The sequence below is a fragment of the Dromiciops gliroides genome, chromosome 3 (genome assembly GCF_019393635.1).
Source record: "Dromiciops gliroides isolate mDroGli1 chromosome 3, mDroGli1.pri, whole genome shotgun sequence".
In the NCBI taxonomy this organism is placed as follows: Eukaryota; Metazoa; Chordata; class Mammalia; order Microbiotheria; family Microbiotheriidae; genus Dromiciops; species Dromiciops gliroides.
In genome coordinates, this window is record NC_057863.1 from 358,288,649 (window position 1) to 358,304,538 (window position 15,890).

Sequence of the window (15,890 nt, forward strand, 5' to 3'; positions counted from 1 at the left end):
TGACTGCCAGCCTGGCTATCCCCTGACTGGCTTGGTTGGTATCTCATCAAGGAAGCTTCTGCTTCTTACTGATGTCACCTTTTGTTTGTTTTGATCTTGGAAACCCTACTAAAGGGAGGGAAGCTTTTTTTCCTCTGAGAATCAAGAGCTCCTAATCCCAAGCGGTAGTAATGTCTATAAAGTGTGGGAACCCGAGTGGTATAGCTATCTGCTACATTAAAGGAGGTTTGGGGGTGGGGCAGAGGAGGGAAAAGGAGAAGGGAGTAGCCTGGAGGCCAAAACCTGTGGATCCCAGAGGATGGTATTGCATTTGCTGAATAGTGAGGCTACCCAGCCCAGTGGCTCTATAAGACACAGATGCCTATCCTTGATCACTGAGCAGGCAAACAAAGGCAACAGTCTCAAAGGAAGTCTTCAAGCTGGCGGGCAACATCACAAAGCAGTCTATATGCCTGCCGGCTTGTTGGAAGGCCACCATCACAGACGATGAATGGAGATGTTACACAGGGGTCTTCAAGGAGCTGGCGGCAATCGCTGTGGGGTAGAAGGCAGAACCTGAGAGGTGGACTCCTCTAGGGAGGCAGCTCCTGTGCCCATTGGGCTCAAGAAACTACATGTACTTTTAAGTTGAATCGGAATCATTAACATTTCCTCTATCCTTTAAGTTTAGACCATGGGTGTCAAACACATGGTCCACAGGCTGTGGGCTAGAGCTAGAGTAAAATATAATTGGGAAATATTGAACAAAAGAAATAAAAATACAAAATAAAATAGATAATATTAATATGTGATCATCTAAATCAATATGACAGGGCAATTTAGACTATCCATGAAACAAATCAAGCCCTGACTTGTAGCTCCTGCCGAATTCTGTGGTACAAGTGCTCACAGTGAACATTTTAACAATCTTTGAGAGCCGGGGGGGGGGGGGGGGGGGGGGGGTGGGGGGGGGCAGCAGGCAGCCAGATGGCCCAGTGGATAGAGCACTGGCCCTGGATTCAGGAGGACCTGAGTTCAAATCCAACCTCAGACACTTGACACTTGCTGGCTGTATGACCCTGGGCAAGTCACTTAACCCTCATTGCCCAGCAAAAAAAAAAAAAAAAAGGTGGGAGTGGGGGTGGGAGTGGAGGTGGGAGAAAGGAAGCAGCTATGTGGAGCAGTGGATAGAGCATCAGCCCTGGAGTCTGACCCTGGGCAAATCACTTAACCTTGATTGCTTTAAAAAAAGAAAAAGTTGAGCAGGGACACAGTAGGGATAGAGGCCTTCTTGCCAATATTCCCTTCCTGGTAGGCCCCTTCGTTCTGTCCCTTTATTTACTTTCCCTGGCCACCCCAAACCCAAGTTCATGAACTTTTCCAGCCAGTGAACACATTGATTCAAAGCAAACACCATTTAGGTGAAAGTAACCCAACCCAAGTGGAAGAGGGGACAGAAATATGCAGGGAACACAGACATGGCCAGGGAAAATGCATGGAGTGATTCACATGTGGGGGATGTGCCTTGCTGGGGCAAGTCATACCCCTGGGTATGCTCAGGGCAACTCACATCGCTCCCTGGTCATGTATCCTAATGATGAAACTAGCTGGAGTCTTCTGCTTGTTAGACAGGTGGGCTGAGCTGATGCTCTCTGCTGCCGTCTGCTGGTCTTTGCCGGATTCTCAGCCTCTTCCAGTCCTCTGGTGCTTTGCTGCTTGGGTGGATCTTGCAGCTGCTGTTCAGCCTCTTCTCAGCAGGAACAATGCTCAGCTCTTTTAACTGTAGTACCAGGAGCCATCATACCCACCAAGGGAACCAGTTAGCCAGCAAGAGGTCCTCAGGCTTGGATGAATTCTTTCTTTTGAACTCCTTTTCTCCTGTTGGGACATTTTAGCGTAAACTCTTATTTAACTTGGAGGGAGAAAATTTCTTTTAACTCCCTTTTCTCTCCCTTGCAAGAGTCTATGCAAACCACAGCCTGGGTGAAGTCAAGAAGGCTCTGGTGACCTTTGGCATACTTTCCCATCCCCTTTCCCAGCCAACCCTGCTTCACTCCATACATGGCAAAAGAATTTCTGTGTGTTCAGACCTGGAAAAAAAGCCAACACTTTTTGATACTACCATACTTATTTCTTTCTTCATTAACCCCAGGTCTTTCATCAATTGCAGAAATATGCTAGGTCACCTGAATGTGAGATCTGCATGTTCTTCATTTTATTTTGTGCTAAAGTCTGATCTCTCAGATCCCTTGTAATTCTCAGATGTTGTGATTCTGTCTCTTCCAGCTCGGAGGTGATGGGATCTCTGTGAAATGAAATTTCTCCAACTTAGGCCAATGAAAGGGTATAAGGCTGGGTTTCATAGAAATATTAAGGGATAATGCTTTTCTAGGACCAGTAACAGTAAGCATGGTTTTTCTTCTTCCCTTTGAAAGGAGTCTCCACTGCCTCATTGGTCACCCAGTGGCTTATAGTCCTCCTCCCCAAATATTGCTTTCATATTAAGGGACTTTGTATATATTAATACTTGTGGAAAGATAGGCACACTAATACGTTGTTGGTAAAGCTGTGAAGTGGTACAAGCATTTTCAAAAGCAATTTGGAATTTTGCAAATACAGTGAACCAGAGACTTGAAGGAAACCATATACTCCAAAATATTTATAGCAGCACTTTTTTTTTTGGTGAGGCAACTGGGGTTAAGTGACTTGCCCAGGGTCACACAGTTAGTAAGTGTCAAGGGTCAGAGGTCAGATTTGAACTCAGGTCCTCCTGAATCCAGGGCCAGTGCTCTATCCACTGTGCTACCTAGCTGCCCTATAGCAGCACTTTTTGTGATAGCTAAGAACTGGAAACAAAGTAGATGCCTGTCAATTGAAGACTGGCTAAACAAGCTGTAGTGCATGAATGGAATAGAATATTATTACTGTGCTGTAAGAAATGATGTATGTGAGGAATAGAGAAGCATGGAACACTCTATATGAACTGATGCAGAGTGAAGTAAGCAGAGCAAGAAAACGATATACTATTTTTTTTGCAGGGCAATGAGGGTTAAGTGACTTGCCCAGGGTCACACAGCTAGTGTCTAGTGTCTGAGACTGGATTTGAACTCAGGTCCTCCTGAATCTAGGGCGGGTACTTTATCCACTATACCACCTAGCTGCCCAATATACTATTTTTCTAAGTGATCTCATTAGATCTTATGGATTCAACTTTCATATTTATGAAGATGATTCTCAGACCTATTTATCCAGTCCTAAATTCTCTCTCAATCTTCAGTCTCATATCTCCAACTACCTATTGGACATAACCAACTAGATATCTATAGAAACATCAAACTCATCCTCCCCCCCCCCAACTCTCTCTGCTTCCTAACTTCCTTGTTACCGTTAAAGGCACTACCATTTCCAGTTACCCACATTCACAACCTGGATGTCATCCTCGATGCCTCACTCTCAATACCATCCCTCCCATATCCAATAAGACACCAAGGCCTGTCGATTCTACTTTTGTAACGTCTCTTCTATATATCCAAAGTCTATCCTCTGACACTGCTCACCACGCTGATGTAGGCCCTCAACATCTTACACATGTACTATTGCAATAGCCTGTTGGTTGGTCTCCCTACCTCCAGTTTCTCCCTATTGTAGTCTATCCTTCACTCAACTGTCCAAGTTATCTTCCCAAAGCTCAGTGACTATGTCACTACCCTATTCAATTCATTTCAGTGGCTCCCTATTACCTGCAGAATCAATATAAAATTGTTTGGCTTTTTTTTGATGACTTGCCCAGGGTCACACAGCTAAGTGACTGAGGCTGGATTTTAACTCAGGTCCTCCTGAATCAAGGACTGGTGCTTTATCCACTGTGCCACCTAGCTGCCCCCTCCGTTTGGCTTTTAAAACAGCTTGGTCCCTTCCTACCTGTCCAGTCTTGTGCCTTACTTACTTACTTACTTACTTACTTACTTACTTACTTACTTACTTACTTACTTACTTACTTACTTACTTACTTCATATATTGTGTAATCCAGTGACACTGGTCTCTTTGTTGTTCCTTGAACGTTTTCATTAGAAGTCAGTCCCCCATGCCTAGAATGTCATCCCTACTCATCTCTCCCTCCTGGCTTCCTTCAACTCAGTTAAAATCCTACCTTCTGGCTTGCATGAACTGATGCTGAGTGAGATGAGCAGAACCAGGAGAACATTGTACACAGCATCATCGACATTAGGTGTTGATCAACTGTGATAGACTAGATTCTTCTCACCAATACAACGGTACAAGAAAGTTCCAAAGGACTCATGATGGAAAAGGCTCTCCAAATCCAGAAGAAAAAAAAAGAACTGTGGAATATGGATGCTGATTGAACCATACTATTTCTTTTGTTTTGGGTGCTGTTATTTTTCTTATTGAGGTTTTTCCTTTTTGCTCTGATTTTTCTTTTATAACATGACTAATGCAGAAATATGTTTAATGTTATTGTACATATATAGCCTATATCAGATTACCTGCTGTCTTGGGGAGAGGGGGAGGGAGGGAGTAAAATTTGAATTGGGAAATCTTATAAAAGCAAATGTTGAAAACTATCTCTACATGTAACTGGAAAATAATAAAATACTTTTATTTTTTAAAAAAATCCTACCTTCTGCAAGAAGCCTTTCCCAATGGGGGCAGCTAGGTGGCATAGTGGATAAAGTACTGACCCTGGATTCAGGAGGAGCTGAGTTCAAATTTGAACTCAGACACTTGATACTTACTAGCTGTGTGACCCTGGGCAAGTCACTTAATCCTCATTGCCCAGCAAAAAAAAAAAAAAGAAAAGAAAAAAAAGAAAAAGAAAAATGAAGCCTTTCCCAAGCTCCTTAATTCGAGTGCCTCCCCCGCCCCCAGATTATCTACAGTTTATCCTGTATATAACTTGTTTGTACATAGTTGTTTGCAGATTCTCTCCATCATTAGACTGTGAGTTCCGTAAAAACTGGGATTATCTTTTTCTATGCATCCCTGGTGCTTAGCAGTCTCTGGTACATGGTAGAGCCTTAATGCTTATTGACTTTACTTGATTTTCATAACCAATCTTCCCTTCAAAAACTATCAGCACATGAAGGTATGATGCATAGAGCACCAGGCTTGCTCCTCCCTGTCCTAGAGAGGGAAGGAAGAGAAACATCAAGGACAGACATAGGAATCTGGAGGAGTAAAGACATCTTGAGACAGGGTTAAATGAGGAATGTTACCCCGGCAGAGACTGTTCCTAGATTTGAAGGGAATGTCCCTCTAGTTAAGAGTGGGAGCCAGCCACAACCAAATTGTCAGATTACACGAGGGGTTGCCTGGGCCAATGGAAAGAAAACTAGCCAGGAACCATGAGACACTGCCATTAACTAGCTCTAGGATCTCAGCTGTGACTTCTCTGTGTCTAGGTTTCTTCATTGGCAAAATAAAATAGTTAGATTAGATAATCTATAAGATTCTTTTCAGTTCTAGCCCTTTATGATCCACGATGCTGAGATAACAAAATAACTTCCGTATGCTCACAGACTTGGACAAAATGTTAGTTCCTTTCCTTTCTTTCTTTCTTTCTTTCTTTCTTTCTTTCTTTCTTTCTTTCTTTCTTTCTTTCTTTCTTTCTTTCTTTCTTTCTTTCTTTCTTCCTTCCTTCCTTCCTTCCTTCTTTCCTTTCTTTCTTCCTTCCTTCCTTCCTTCCTTCCTTCCTTCCTTCCTTCCTTTCTTTCTTTTTTTAGTGAGGCAATTGGGGTTAAGTGACTTGCCCAGGGTCACACAGCTAGTAAGTGTTAAGTGTCTGAGGTCAGATTTGAACTCAGGTACTCCTGACTCCAGGGCCAGTGCTTTATACACTGCACCACCTAGCTGCCCCAGTTCTTTTTCAATACACTATAGTCAAGGAAAGGAAGGAGAAAATTTGGAACTCAAAATCTTATTTAAAAAAAAGAATATTAAAAACTATCTTTACATGGAACTGGAAAAAAAATACTATTAAGAAAAAAATACACTGTAATCTTGTTGTGCCCCTCATAAATCCCATGCTTTCGCCCACAGCAAAAGTAAGTTAGAACACGAGGAACCAGTCTTCATTTTATTCGTATTTTTTGAGCTGGTTCTTAGGTATGATTCTGGATTGATCGAGATGATGATGATTTCACACTGCATACTTGCATAAGAAACACATTTGGTGTGAGAGCTTTGGAGAGAAGTATTCTTCATCCGTTCTTCAAGAGAAAGACAGGTGGTTCCAGGGAGACACATAGAGAAAGAGAGAAGAGGATCTGGGAAGCCAGTGATATGTAGGGCAAATCAGCTCCCCAACATATTCCTGATATCCAAATTGCCTCCCTAGAGATTTTTTTGTTTTGTTTTATTTTGTTTTGTTTTTTCAGTGAGGCATTTGGAGTTAAGTGACTTGCCCAGGGTCACACATCTTGTAAGGGTCAAGTGTCTGAGGCCCTCCCTAGTGATTTTGTTTTGTTTTGTTTTGTTTTGCAGGGCAATGAGGGTTAAGTGACTTGCCCAGGGTCACACAGCTAGTAAGTGTCAAGTGTCTGAGGCTGGATTTGAACTCAGGTACTCCTGAATCCAAGGCCAGTGTTTTATCCACTTTGCCACCTAGCTGCGCCCCCTCCCTAGAGATTTTGAGATATTTCCCCTTGTATGGGATTGGCTCCTCTCTTTTTGTGGAGCTGAGTTATCTTGCTCCCAGTGGAAGCAAGATAGTAGCTGAGGGTGGTGGCAGTGAGGAAAGGTCTCTTGTAGAAAGGGATGCTTAAGCCTAGACTTGAAGAAGACAGATTTTGGGAAGAAAATACAATGTTGTGTGAGAAGGCCAATTTGACTGGACCATAGGGGATGTGAAGGGTAGTGTGTGATAAACCCAGAAAGGCAGATAGGAGCAAGATTGTGAATGACTTTAAATGCCAAATGGATGTTATATTTAATCTTGGAGGTTATTGGGAAGGGGAGTGACATTGTGCTTTAGAAGGAGCCCTGTTCTTATTGAGGGCAGACACTGTCTTTTGCCTCTTTTTGTATCCTCAGAGCTTAACACAATACTTGGCACATAGTAGGTGCTTAATAAATGTTTATTAAATTGAGTTACTGAATCATTCTGGCAGCTGTGTGAAGGATGTACTGAAGTGGGGAGAGATTTGAAACTGGGAGCCAGTCAAGTTGTGGGGAGGAACAAATGAGACAAAGTATGCCAAGTGTTTTGCAAACCTTAGGGGAGGGAAGGAAAGAAAAAGAATAGCTATTTATATATTACCTACTATGTGCTAGGCACTGTACTAAGTGCTTTACTAAAGCACTAGATAAATATCAATTATTGTTGTTGATGATCATAATAATTGTTTCTTACAGTACCAATAATATTCTATTATATTCATGTACAAAAATCGATGAGTACCCACTTAGCTTCTAGGTAGTTTTTTAAAAGATCTCAAATTAGTTTATTTGGGGGGCAGCTAGTTAGCCCAGTGGATAAAGCACCAGCCTGGGATTCAGGAGGACCTGAGTTCAAATCCAGCCTTAGACATTTGACACTTACTAGCTGTGTGACCCTGGACAAGTCACTTAACCCTCATTGCCCTGCAAAAAAAAAATAGTTTATTTGGATTTTTGGCTGCTCAAAATAATACTCTGTTCACTCATATCAAGCTTGTGGTCCACTAAAAAATTCCAGATCTTTTTCAGGAAATTATTCTCTTATCATATTTCTCCCATCTTTTACTTGTATATCTATTATTATTATTATTTTTTTTTTTTAGGCAATGGGGGTTAAGTGACTTGCCCATGGTCACACAGCTAGTAAGTGTCAAGTGTACGAGGCCAGATTTGAACTCAGGTACTCCTGAATCCTAGGCCGGTGCTTTAACCACTGCGCCATCTAGCTGCCCCCTGTATATCTATTATTTTTAATGAATAAAGTATTTTATTTTTTTCCGTTACATGTAAAGATAGTTCTCAACTTTTGTTTATACAAGCTTTACAATTTCAGATTTTTCTCCCTCCCTCCCCTCCCTCCCCCCTCCTCTAGACAGCAGGTAATCTGATATAGGTTATATATATACTATATATATATATATATAATGTCTATTTTTAAACCCAACTGTAAGATTTTATATATATCTTATTAAATTTCAGCTTATTAGAGTCAACTCAATATCTCATCCTGTAAAGCTCTTTTGAGATCCTGTCCTGTCAACCAGTATGTTAATTATCCCTCCCAGATTTGTATCATTTGACGATTTGAGCAACTTGCTATCTTCCATCTTTGTCCAAGTCACTGAACTGAGCATGAAATGGCCTGAGACAAGCATAGATCACTGGGGAACTCCTATGGAGATCTTCCAAACTGACAAGTGACCAGAGGGGTGCTGGAGCCAGCTCCAACCAGCTTGAAAGAGCCCATTGTTCAAACATTGTCAGTATGAGCTTTATACCTTAGAGGTCAGCAGCAGCTATAAATCAGGACTTCGATGATTGTTTTGTTAATTGTATACAGTCTAGACTCAAGACTTAAGAGAACGATGGAGAAAATTTTAATAATGCAGATTAAACTTTAAAATTTTGTTGGGTATAACCCAGGCTTCTCTGGGCATGCCCAGGTGTAACATGGAGAGGAGGGGAGGTCTTTTGAGCATGCCCACTTTGTCTAAAGGAAACAGAGTGCATCACTTATCAAGTGGGTAGTGGGGAGCCTTCTTTTTTTGGCTGCCTTCATCTTTAAAAGTGGTGAGACTAAGGGCAGCTAGGTGGCACAGTGGATAGGGCACCAGCCCTGGATTCAGGAGGACCTGAGTTCAAATCCGGCCTCAGACACTTGCCACTTACTAGCTGTGTGACCCTGGGCAAGTCACTTAACCCTCATTGCCCAGCCAAAAACCAAAAAAAAGTGGTGAGACTGAGCCATGCATTCTTTTTCAACTACTATCTTTTCTGCCCTTCTCTTTTGCTGTTCTCTTATTGGCTTCATCTAAAGGGTGGGGATACCAATTCACTCACAGTGAAGATGCCATAAACTGAACCAGTGAGATGGAAAGGGCTTTACTTCCACCTGATTCCTTCCTCTCTCATACCCTAACTCAGAAAAATTGGCCTGGGGGGTGTTTGTTTTCCTTCTGTGTTATTCGTCCTGAGTTTCAGGAGATCCTCACTGGATTGGGAGAGAGTTCCATCTATGACAGAGCCAGGCAAGCTGGTGCAGTAAGTCCTTCCAACATAGAAGCACTGAGGAACCAGAGTGCCAAGAAACCAGACAAGGGTTTTGGACTTAGAACTGGGACTGTACTCTATGAGAACCAAGCTAAATTACAAAATAATCCCCTTCTCCCCAGAAACTGAGGTGGTGGGGGTAGAGGATTATGCCTCCTATATGCCTTCGCTTTGTGGGGAAGTAAACATTTCTGTGTATAAAATAATCCAACTGGGGGCAGCTAGGTGGCACAGCGGATAGAGCACCAGCCCTGGATTCAGGAGGACCTGAGTTCAAATCCGACCTCAGACACTTGATACTTACTAGCTGTGTGACCCTGGGCAAGCCACTTGGCCCCAACTGCCTCACCAAAAAAAAAAAAAAAAAAATAATCCAACTGTTAGTGGCTAATGGACCTGAGACTCAAGGGACCGCCTTTGTTTTTTTAATTTTTTAATTTATTTTTTGTTTTTAAATTTTTTTTCACTTTTTTTTCCTCTTTTGAGTTTTCTTATACAAAATGGCTAATATGATCATGTTTTTCATAATTGTATGTGTATAACTAATATCTGGTTTCTTGTCACTTAGGGAGGAGTGAGGAGAGAGAGGGAAGGAGGAATAGAATTTAGAATTTTAAAGAAAAATATTTATTAAAGAAATGAACAACCAACCATATGATCTTTCATGATTTTTGAAACTTTGCTGCTAATGTGATCACTCCATCACCTTGTGTTTTTTTTAAGTTGGGACAACCTTTATTTATTCATTTTTTGTGGGGCAATGAGGGTTAAGTGACTCACCCAGGGTCACACAGCTAGTTAAGTGTCAAGTGTCTGAGGCTGGATTTGAACTCAGGTCCTCCTGAATCCAGGGCTGGTGCTTCTTCCATTTCACCAACTAGCTGCCCCGACTTGGGACTACCTTTTATAACTGACTGAACACCATATGTAGGGGCTGGAGCTATTTGTAAAGGGACCAGACACCCCCAAATCCCCTTAAGGAGTACCAGAGAACTCTGGGGAAGAATAGAAATGTAATAAGCCAGCCTTCAGGCAGTAGGGGCCAGGGTAATCAGTGTTCTATAAATTTAGAAGGCAGTACCCAGTTCCATTTAGCCACAACAATCAGATTGACTTTTAGCCCAGGTTACACGTGTACTTTTGTGGGGGGCGGGGAGCAGGGAGCAGGGCAATGAATGAGGGTTAAGTGACTTGCCCAAGGTCACACAGCTAGTAAGTGTCAAGTGTCTGAGGCCGGATTTGAACTTAGGTCCTCCTGAATCCAGGGCCTGTGCTTTGTCCACTGTGCCAAGTACCTGCCCCCCTTGTGTACATTTTTCCCCCCAGAGAGCTGGTTGTTAAACATTTGCTAGCATGCTCCTGCATGGAACCATTAATGACTACTCTTTGAATCCCTACAGTTCAGAATCAATTTAATTGTATTGGTTAGTTCACATCACTTTATCTTCTCCATAAAAAGAGAATAAGAATGGTATCAGATGCTTTGCTTAAAACCTACTTAAAAATTGGGGATTATTTGAGAAATGTGACTTAAATACTTATACTCTGATGCAAAGAGCTTACTCCTGGGGAAATGCCTCAAGAAGATCAAAGATAAAAAGAAAGATCCCATATATGCTGAACTATTCATAGTAGTGCTTATTCTGATACAAATAATTAGAAACAAAGTTGGTGCCCGTCTATTGGGGAATGGCTAAGCAAATGGTAATGCATTGATGGAATGAAAGACATATTATTGTATGGGAAGAAACCATAGATATGTGAAATTCAGAGAAATACTAGATAGCTTATATGAATTATGTAGAATGAGGAAAACAGAACCAAGAAAACAATAGAGGTAGTGGGGTGTAGTGGATAGGGCACTGGACTTGGAGTCAAGAAGACCTGGGTTCAAATCTTGCCTCAGTTGCTTATCAGCTGTGTGACCCGAAGCAAGTCAGTCAATCAGCAAATGCTTATAAATCACCTGCTATGTGCCAGGCATAGTACTAATTGCTGGGGATAGGAAGAAAGGTAAAAGACAGTCCCTGCAGTCAAGAAGAGTACAGACTAAAGGGCAAGTCTATTTCCTCCTTTGTAAAATGAAAAGGTTGGACTTGTCCTTTGAAGTTTCCTTCGAGATCGGTAACTTATAATATAAACAAGACATGCAGTGGATTGTTTTGTAATTATAATGGCATGCTGGATCTCAGAGAAGAGGTGAAGCAATGCCTCTCTCCTTTCTTTGGAGAAATGGGGGACTCTGGGTATGTGGAAGTTAAAACGCTGTTAGACACAGTTGCTATGCCCATTGGTTTTATTTGTTTATCTTGGTCACAGGGAAGGTTCACTACAGAAGTAGGGGTAAGGGACAGGGCTCGATTAGGAATTACTGTGATGGAAAATCAAAGGATATCAATAAAACTTGTTAAAAATTAACACTAATTCAAACACTCAGATGGATCTAAGAGTTCACTGATTTAGAGGTTCTCTCCAAGCCATCCATGACTTTCTCCTTTATATGGCTCTTGTCCACGGTCTTCCATAGGGGTCCACTCACGAAGATACCAGGGCAATATTCAGGCTGTTTATGATTCATCCCTCTACCTTACCACATGACCAACAAACCCAACTTCTTTTTATTAGATAGAAGTTTTTTCTGGCTCGACTCTTTGAGGGACAGGTGTGTTACATTTGATTCCAATCAGATCTCTTTGAAGGGGTTCAGTATTCCTCTTTGAAGGATTTGCCATTGACAAGGCCCCACCAACTGTGTTCCCCCATTTTAGGGGCCCAGTGACTAGAATCCCAGTTTAATTTAACCATTTAACATTGGATTAACTTGGGGCAGCTAGGTGGTGCAGTGGATAAAGCACCGGCCCTGGATTCAGAAGGACCTGAGTTCAAATCCAGCCTCAGACACTTGACACTAGCTGTGTGACCCTGGGCAAGTCACTTAACCCTTGTTGCCCTGCAAAACCAAACAAACAAAACCTCATTGGATTAACTTTTAGAAAGGGACACTTACTTCAAGGATACAGCAAGCACAGATGGACATTTCCCCTAATACTACAAGGGGTATAATCCCTCTTATACTACCTCAGTCATGGTAGGGGGTGGAGGGGGGAGGAGTGAGGTGGTTAGGCTCACAGCTTAGTTCAGTTCTTATATAAACATTAGTCCCACAAAGTTCATGTCCAAAGTTGAAATCAGCACCAGCTTCTGTTGGTCTGGAGTTCTAGGACCTTTGTTCTTCCGAATATCATTGCTGGACTGGGTGGAATGCTTAGCTTAGATTCCTGGAGTCCTAGATCCCTGTGTCTCTGGGGAAAGACAGGAGTACTTATAGAAATGCAAAAAATAAAAATAAAAAGGCAAAAAAGATAACATCAGTGAAGCTTCCCCACCCCCCCCCCCCAAAAAAGAGACAGCCAAGCAGGGCAGTATTAGTACTATGATTTTAAAATTCAAAATTTACTTAAAGTACTAATAGAGATTCAGAGTTTGACACATTCACATGTTTCTTTTATCTTCTACAAGGAAATGCTCATGTTTGTTGATGTTTGTCAAGTTCATAATAAAAAAAGGAAACTTGTTTTTTAAGTATAAAACGCTAGAGAAAACACCTAAAAAATCAGTAAAGCTGTATTTTAAGAACATGGACCTTTGCTTCCGAGAGAAGTTTGAGGTCATTAAAGGAACTTTGTAATTGCCTGAAAACAATCTCTTCTCCTGTTTAATTCTGGGATGAAGCCATTGTCTCATATGAACTGTGTGGATGGTCAAGCCAAATGCTTCCAGGGCTTAATGAGCCCAGAATGAGATCATCTGCAAAGAGGACCAGCTGGAAGACATCACCATCCAGAGACTAATTCTTCAGCTTGGCCTCTACTGTGGATGTCCTTCATCACAAGTCAAAACACCTTTAGGAAGTTCTTCTAAATCTCTCCTGATTTTTATGATCAGAAGGGCATTGAGGAAGGTTATTTTTATTATATACTTCAAGGAATCTTGTATAATTTTCATGTATTGATGAGAATCACCTATTTGAGGAGGAGTCTAGAAGGTACTCTATTCAGTCAAATATTTTTCATAATTAACATGCAATAAGCAGAGTGAACAACCTCCCCTTAGCTTATTTCGAGTAATCAAATTACCATCTTCTATGATCAGGTAAATTACATTTATCCCATATTGTAGAAGAGTTTTGATATCCATATTTCCCCAGTTATTAACATACCATTTTCCCAATTCTTCAATTTTTCATATGCAAACCACTGAAGCATATGTATTTCCTTTCTACTCTAGTATTCTATAGCTTGTTACATTAACAAAAATGAGTAACTTCTGTCTCGAACTCTTCATCAGACTTAATTTTAGTAAATGATCCTCTTGGGACTCTGAGCACACCTATATCCCAAATTAGTGAATGGTCACAGCAGACAATTCAGAAAGTGGTTTCTCACCACCTTGGAAGCTTCCTTATACCTACATCTATCTTCCTTCCTTCCTCTTTTTTTTTTTTTTGGGTGAGGCAATTGGGGTTAAGTGACTTGCCCAGGGTCACACAGCTAGTAAGTGTCAAGTGTCTGAGGTCAGATTTGAGCTCAGGTACTCCTGATCCACTCCAGGATCCACTGTACCACCTAGCTGCCCCGTGTTTTCTTTTCTTTTCTTTTTTTCTTTTTTTAGTGAGGCAATTGGGGTTAAGTGACTTGCCCAGGGTCACATAGCTAGTGAGTGTCAAGTGTCTGAGGTCGGATTTGAACTCAGGTACTCCTGCATCCAGGGCCGGTGCTTTATCCACTGCGCCACCTAGCTGCCCCATGTGTTTTCTTTATTTTACTTTTTATGAGAATCTTCTATACACACATTAAGTACATAATCAAAGAGAATTTTAGTAAGGAACAGCTAGTAAGAGGTATTCCACAGTGGGCCACAGATCTGCTGTCAACCTTCCTCACTTTCCTTAGCACCTGGTAGCTCTTTAACACTTTCAAACCTGATAATTTTTGAGAAGTCAGTTTCCATGGCTGGATTGGAAGCTATTGATCTCTTAATTGCTACATCCATGTACTTTTCTCAGATGTCATTCTCTTTGAAGTCTCTTTACCTGCTGAAATTTATTCCAGTAAAGTGTAAACTCTTTGAGAGTGGGGATCATTTTCATATTTTGTCTTTATCCCCAAACGGCAAAATGCCCAACAAAATTTCTGTTGATGGAACTGCCATTTTCTGTGACCTGCATTCAAGACTCAGGCATAATCTTGGTCCCTTTTTCCTCCCTGAATTCCACCCCTCCTTCCACCCCAATCCAATGAGATGCCAAGTCCTATTAATTGTAACATGATGCCTCCACATCATCTCTCTAGTGACACAGCCATCAACCCTAGTTTAGGCCATGACCACATGCCGAGACTATTGTAACAGTGACTGAACGGGTCTCCTTGACTTGAGTCTTTTTCCTCTCCCATAATTCACCCTGTTGACAAAGTTTTCTGCTCTTGGCCCATCATTTTCACCCCTCCTACTGGAAGTTTGGCCTCCACTCCTGGAATTGCATGTATCCATCCATCCATCCTTACCTCCCACCTCAAAAAACTCTCCCTATTCCCTCTTGGATAAAATATAAAATCTTAGCTTGGACTGGAAGGTTTTCTACAATATGGCCCCAACCCTGCTTTTCCCACCACATTTCACCTGCTCCCACTCCTACAGGCTACATTCCCTCATTCCTTTCTTTTTTCTTTCCAGGGCAATGAGGGTTAAGAGACTTGCCCAGGGTCACACAGCTAGTAAGTGTCAACTGTCTGAGGCCAGATTTTAACTCGGGTCCTCCTGAATCCAGGGCCAGTGCTTTATCCACTGTGCCACCTAGCTGCCCTCCTTCTTTTCTTATCTCTGCCTTTCATAATATGCATTTTCCTTCAGGGCTCGGCTTAGATGACAGGTCCTCCATATATACCCTTCCCCCCACCCCAAGTGATGGTTTTCATTCCTCAAATTTGCTTGAATCTGTTGCCCTACCTAAATGATGCTTCCCTGTGTGTATGTTGTATTATTGTTTTCTTCCCAACCCCCAGCAGAATTTAAGCCTTGTTGAGGGCTTTTTGATTTGTCTTTGCACCCCCAGAACCTGCATAGAGCAGTGTCTTCCCTGCACATTGTTGTTGTTGTTGTTGTGTCATTTCAGTCATGACACTATTCTAAAAGCACTAGATATACAAACATGGCAGGGGTGGGGGACAGTCCCTGCACCCTAGGAGCTTACAATCTAATTGAGTGTTTTTCAGTAACCTTTTGTGACCCCATTTGAGGTTTTCATGGCAAAGACACGGAAGTGACTTGCCATTTCCTTTTCCAGATCATTTTACAGATGAGGAAACTAAAGTAAACAGGATTGAGTGACAAGTTTGGGGTCACACAGCTAATAAGAGTCTGGGGCCAGATTTGAACTCAGGTCTTCTTGACTCCAGGACCATTTTCTTCTTTTAGTATGTCACAGCTTGTCTTGCGCTAGACGGTGGCTAATGTTTGTATTCATTCCACAACTTCCTCAGGACTCTAGCCACTAGGCAAAAATCAGCAATTTAAGGTACTCCTTAGGAACTACCCCACCTCCCCCTAAAGCCCCACCCCAATGAAAAGATTCTGCACAGAGTATGCCAGTCAGTGAGTTTAATGAAGGAGAGCAAATGGCAGTTGG